This window comes from Quercus suber, unplaced genomic scaffold (assembly GCF_002906115.3).
Source record: "Quercus suber isolate HL8 unplaced genomic scaffold, Cork oak 2.0 scaffold_530, whole genome shotgun sequence".
NCBI lineage: Eukaryota > Viridiplantae > Streptophyta > Magnoliopsida > Fagales > Fagaceae > Quercus > Quercus suber.
In genome coordinates, this window is record NW_027069979.1 from 32,115 (window position 1) to 38,995 (window position 6,881).

At 33.9% G+C, this 6,881-nt stretch overlaps 1 pseudogene; it reads left to right on the plus strand.

Moving 5' to 3' along the window:
- The first annotated feature begins 2,452 nt into the window (after window positions 1-2,452).
- Window positions 2,453-5,820, plus strand: LOC136063455 (probable purine permease 11; annotated as a pseudogene).
- The last annotated feature ends 1,061 nt before the right edge of the window (window positions 5,821-6,881 follow it).

Here is a 6,881-nt window from a genome sequence, read left to right on the forward strand (position 1 = left end):
CCCCCTTCCCCCCCCCCCCCCCCCCCCCTCCAATTTGTGTCTAAAACTACAAGCTTATGATTGGAAGCTATTGCTAGAATGTTTTGGAATTGGCCTTTATTGAACATTATCCTCCATTCACTATTTGCTAGAGCTCTCTATCGATTCATTCTTTAATGTTATGTTTACCTCAAATTTTATTTGACCACATAAATCTATTTTTAAAATGCATTATACTAGTAGAGCATCACTCATTATGCATGTTGCATGACCATAGCCCCTAAACCTATAGAGATAATATAATTCATTAATTTATTGAATGAATTAATGAATGTTCACTATCTATTATGCATGGTGCATGACTATATATGCACAGTGCATGACCATGATGAGAGATATTGCTCTAATTCATTAATTTCTATAAATTTATGACTTAGGCTATTGGTATTTTTTTTTTATAGTTAAATTTAATAGAAATCAATGGCTTAAAAAAAGTATAACTTATGTAAAGTTACACCAAATTACCTTAACTCATCTTTTACTTTACATATTCATCACACAAAACACATTTCATCCTTTAAAAAAAAAAAACATATATTTTAAAATTCATTTGAGAATAATTCAACTTAAAAAATTAGTTGTATGTTCATTTAAATCCCTTATTTTGTTTCTAAAAAGGGAAAAAAAATCCCTTATTTCAAAATTTAGTTTGTTAGACAACCTTTTGGAAACTTTACCTCTTTTTGAAATATATTGTTCTTTGGCTAAAATGCAAAATCAACCCTTTAAGTTTCACTACTTTTCATTTCAACTCTCTAAGTTTGAGTTTTATCATTTTAGTCCTCTAAGTTTTATTTATTCTTAATTAAGTCTTCGGTTAACAATCTGTTAGCTACTGCTATTATCTACGACATTGTTTTATCTTTTTTTAAATAAAAAAAATTATTTATATTTATTAATTAAGAAAATGCTACTTAGGAGAAAAAAAACCCACAAATTAAGAAGCATTGATTTAAATCTCTTCCAAGCAAACCCATCCTCTTCTCCCGTATTCCTTAAGCTCGTTGCTAATGAAATAGAAGGAGGATTGAATAAATGGGTTTCCAGTTTCCACATATATCCCTTCTTTGGCTAATGCTTTTCCCACTTGGAAAGCAAACCCAGCTCCTAAGGAATGACCTGCAATACATACATTGATGCTTCCATACCTATCAGCAACTGATTTCAATGCCTCCAAAGCTTCTTTGAACTCGACGGAGCCCTTCAAGCTCTCCCAAGCCAGAAAGCGGAGGTCATCTTCAAAATCCCTTCACATTGTTTGGCTTTTGAGCAACGTTCCTCTAAGTACTAAGATAGCCATTGAAGCAACACTAGGTCTCATAAGTACTAAGTCAGCCATTGCTGCAAATCTATCCCATTCTAATTTTCAAATTCATATTATGGTTGTTTCCTCCTCGGTCTCTCTTCTCTCTCTTTCCCCCTCTTTCTCCCTCTCAGTCTCTTAGTATCGAGCTAAGGTATCAAGTGGGGATTCAATTTTGTTCTTCGATATTGTTCTCCACATACGATGCCGTTTCTTAATATAATATCTGGGTTTTTTTTAACGTTTTCTTAAAATTACTAAATTAATAATAAATTAAGATTAAAAAAAAAATTGACAAAACGGAGTAGTTTTGCTATAGATAATGGCAGCAACTAACAAATTGTTAATGAAGGACTTAATTGAAAGTAAATGAAATTTAGAGGACTAAAATAACAAAACTCAAACTCAAAGAATGAAATGAAAAGTGATGAAATTTAGAGGATCGATTTTACATTTTGGCATTGTTCTTATTTTTCTAGCTTATTTTTTTTATATTATAATTACCAAGAAAATAAATTATCTCAAGCCAAACAACCCCAGTAAATATTTGACTTAGTACATTCTCACAAAGCATAATGACAAAGTAAACTTTTTCTTTTTTTTTTTGGATTATAGTTAGTTTAATTGGTAGGATATATTATCATGGAATAAAAGATATTCTAGTTGAAATTCTTGAGAAAGTCTATATGTACAACATATCTTTACAATATCAACAAACTCACTTTGACTTATGGTAAGTGTCAATGTAATCATTAACCTATAGTAAGCTTTTATCTATTGAAAAATATTTTGAAATTTTTATATGACAGAATAATAAACACTCAAAGTATTTTTCTTTTTAATTTTAGAGGTTGCCAAACCAAAATTTACTTGGATTTAGATCCCTTGCAATTATTGTAAGATCCAAAAGTTAGAAATGTGAAAAAGTCAAAAAAAAAAAAAAAAAAAAAACTTTCAATATTGGCTTCATATGCTCTATGGCACACGGGTGCAAGATCGGGATCTTTTTTTTTTTTTTTTTTTTTTTTTTTTTTGAGGAGCAAGATCGGGATCTTTTTGGCCCATTCTAAAATAAATAATTAAAAATTTTAAAATAATAATAAAAGATAGTACTTGTTTTTCTCTTGAGCTTTGATGTACTTACTTTATACTTTCAAAACCGAACAAATCTTTTGCTATATTTCTGTTTCCACCAGCTGAGTTCTGAGTTCTGAGTTCTGACTCATTTCTAAGTCGTATATTTACAGCTGCCACTATCATTGGTGCACAATTGTTTTCCACACCAAATTCTCAGCTTTCATTCGTTGAGTTTGAGCCCGTGAAGCTCACGCAATTCTTGAAAGTGGAAAACATAAGGGAAAAAAAATAATTCCAAAACCCCCACTCAAAAAAAAGCGTAAAATTTACGCACCCAATACCCTCTTAAAACCTCTCATTCTCACTTTTAATCTTAATCTTTGGAGGGCCAAAGTCTTCATTCAAACCCGGTGACTCAGAACACCATGACAGGTCTGTCTCTCTATCTCTCTCTCTCTCATATTTATTATGTTTGATTTATTTAGTCAAAGTATTGAATTTCGTCTATTGTAATAGAATTTAGAGATGGGTTTCATTTGTTTCAATCATATGTTTCTGGGTTTTTATGGATGGAACTAATATTCAATTCACTGTTAGATTTGCTGAGAAACCGTGTGAAACAAAGAAAATGAAATTTTGAATCTTTTTGTGCCCAAGAAAATCAGAACCTCCACTTATAGATGTTGACTTATTTATGTTGTGAAATATATTTGTTTTCTCTGTTTTCTCAGCACAACTGGCTTCTCTGTCCTTTTATTTACTTTTCAAATGGTTCTTCATTTGTTTATCTGTTAATCTCATACTACTTATCTTATTGCTTGTTCCAATAAATTTTAGGGCCATAAACGATCCGAGCTTTGTAAAGTAGTGAATGTTTGAGCACAGCTCAACAGCAAAAGTAGAATATTCAAGATTGGCTTGAGCTAGAACCAAGTTTATAAATAACATTCGAGCTTGAGCCCGTTAAATAGTCTAAAAGCTTGAGCTCACTTTGCTCAGCTGATTCATTAGTCAAGCTGAACTCAAGCTAAAACTGAGCTCAAGCTAAAACCAAGTAATTAAAACCAGCTACATTATCAAACCCATATCGAGTTTATTTGGTTTGGATGAATGGTCTTAACTCCCAATTAATTAAAACCTTAGTAAGATATGGGCAAGCATATTACCCAGCTTATAAACGAGCCTAGGCTCAGCTTGTTTTGTATCAAGCCCTAATGTTTAGGGCCTATTTATGAGTAACTTTTTTTGCTTGAACTTGGCTCATTTACTAACAACAGCCTAAACTAAAACTCAAGCTTGGCTTGTTTATAGAGAAAAACATGAACAAGTTTTTTATCGAGCCAAGCCTAAACTGTTTACGAATGCTTTGATTCATTTACAGTCCTGCCAATAATTCTATACCTGTAACTTTTGCGTGTTTTTAGTTATCCCATGCTCTTTTGATTATTCCCTGACCAATCCTAACTTTACATCTTTTCAATGATGCAAGAATGAGGACATAAATGGCTACAAAGTGAGAGTGCTAGTTCTTACTAGGTTATTTAGAACCATTATTTATCTTTCACCTCTTGCCCATGCCTTTGGAGACTAAATTTGTGTGTATCAACCAAGTACTTATCTAGTTTTTTCAGATTATAAGGATTAAGAAAGCTTCACTGCTTTCCTTTAGGAATTCTTTATTTTTGCTAAGCATCATTTTACTCTAGGCTGTTTTTTTAGCAATTTATTGTTATCATTACTCTAATTATTTTGGGTAGTAAACCTGATAATAAAATCTGACAAAGTTTTCCATTAGATTCCCCCCCCCCCCCCACCCCCCAAACCTAAAAAAAAAGATTATTAGAAAAATTTACTCACCACTATTTTAAGTAAAGGAGCATCCTATACATTAGATCCTTTCTTCACCACAGAACCATTTCTATTTACCTCAATTGCCACATAGCTCTTACTAGGACCTTTATGCAGTTTTATACATATAAAACCATATTGATATTTTCCATGTATGGTGGCTCTAGTGATGTACCTGATGTTTCAGAAACCTCAAGCTGTAGAGAAAGATTTATCTGTATAAACATTGCCGTACTTGATTTTTTGTTTCATAATTGATCCTTTAACTTTAAATGCTTTTACACCTATGATCTCTAGCTCAAATGGAACCTCCAGACCTCCTTACCTTGTAAGAGCAAGGTGATGGGTGAGATTGTGGGTTCAGTTCATATATTTTCTAAGTTCTAAAATTTTTCAGTGGATTGATAAAACACATCTTTTTATAGGGATGCTAAACTTATTTACAAGTGTTTTATGTCCAATTACAGATCATCAGGAGCCGATGATAAAAAATGGGACTTTGAGTAACCAGTCACTAATTGGAAAACTCAACCGGTGGCAATGGTGGAATTTTGGTGGGGCTAAACATTTCTTCCTCATTGTGGGCCAAGCTGCTGCTGTTCTTCTTGGGAGGTTTTATTATGATCAGGGTGGCAATAGTAAATGGATGGCTACTCTTGTCCAAACTGCTGCCTTTCAATCCTTTTGATCCCATTCTTTCTTATTCCTTCCTCCAAGGAGCCTTCAAATTCTTCAGCCCCACCCTCTTTTAAAATTCTTGCCTCGATCTACTTCTCTCTTGGAGTGCTCATAGCTGGTGACAACATCTTGTATTCTGTTGGACTCTTGTACCTCTCTGCCTCTACTTACTCCCTCATATGTGCAACCCAATTAGCTTTTAATGCGATTTTCTCTTACTTCATCAATTCTCAGAAGTTTACTGCTTAAATTTTTAACTCTGTGGTTATCCTTACATTTTCTGCTGCCCTGGTTGGAATTAATGATGACTCTGATGGACCATCCAGAGTTTCTAAGTGGCAAAGAGTAATTGGCTTCCTCTGTACCCTTGGAGCTTCTGCACTTTACTCTCTTTTGCTTTCCCTGAAGCAGCTTTCCTTCCAAAAGGTTATTAAAAAGGAAACATTTTCAGTGGTTCTGGAAATGCAAATCTATACAGCACTTGTTGCCACTTGTGTTTCTGTTGTTGGTCTTTTTGCAAGTGGGGAATGGAAGACTTTGCATGGGGAAATGGTTGCTTTTTCTGCGGGAAGAGTTTCTTATGTTATCCTTGGTTTGGACAGCGGTGGCTTGGCAGGTTTGTTCTGTAGGTGTTGTGGGATTAATTTTGTGGTGTCATCTCTTTTCTCCAATGTAATCAGTACTGCCTCTTTGGCTATTACTCCTGTTGCTTCCGTGATAGTGTTCCGTGATAAGATGAATGGCATCAAGGTAATTGCCTTGCTTTTGGCTATTTGGGTTTTGTATCTTATATTTACCAGAATTATCTTGATGATTGTAAGGCAAGGAGAACCCAGAACAATGATAGTGAATCTCAAACTGGCTCTCTATTTTGATGGTTTGGACTTTGAAATTTCCTAGAAACTGATTCTCATGGATGATCTTCAATTATTTGTCCTCCCCCACTGTGAACACTACCAGCCTCAGAATAAAGCATATTGTTTACAGGTTTATTGCTTTGTATCTCTTTTTTAGGGTCAGTTATCCAGTTGATAGTTATTTGACAGAACCTGTCATATTCTATATAATTAGTTCTGCAAGAAATGGTTCTAAAAATTCATATATGTGAACATGGATGAGGATGTTTCAATGATCTGTGTGACCTCTTTTGGCTTTTTACCTTTCTTTCCCTATCCATGGTCCTTGTGCAGTTTGATTTATTTATGTTATCTGTGTTTTGTTGCTCTATGGTGGTTTTGAACAACTTTCAAGAATGGCATCAAGGTTTTTAGACTGTTTTCATCGAATTATGTTTGGATGAAAGAGCAAGCAATGCTAGAATGAAAGTGAAATATAGAGGATTGGCTAAAATTTGAAGAAACTTTGATGCTCTCTCTCTCTCTCTCTCTCTCTCTCTCTCTCTCTCATATGTATCTATCTATCTTCCTTCAGCTTTCCTTCTGTGTGAAGGAGGTTGGTATGAATTTATATTCTTGTATTAAACTTCCACAATGAACCCACAATTTTACTCTCCGCACATTCTTATGGGAAGAGAGAATGCCAAATGAGTCAGAGGCTTAGAGCTTATTGGCTTCACAGTGAACCTTTGTCAACCAGATCCGAAGTCACTGTAATTTCTCATGAGTAATAGTAGCATTGCATATTTACTATTTAGATCATGAACTGGTAGTTCTGGCAGTTTTTGAGATCAGTGTGTCCAAATGAAAATTGATCACATAACACTATAATTCTTTGGAAGGTAATTCAGAACAAATATGATGGCATTTCCCTCAAGTTGTTGCTAATAGCTTTTGACAAATATGATGGTAATTTTTGGACTCATGCGCGTGTTAGCATATAGATGCTAACGTCTCTCTCTCACAAAGAAAATTCTCTAAAAAGCCAATAAATTTTATATTAAGTTAAATAAGCCCAAAAATTTAAAAAAAATAAAACC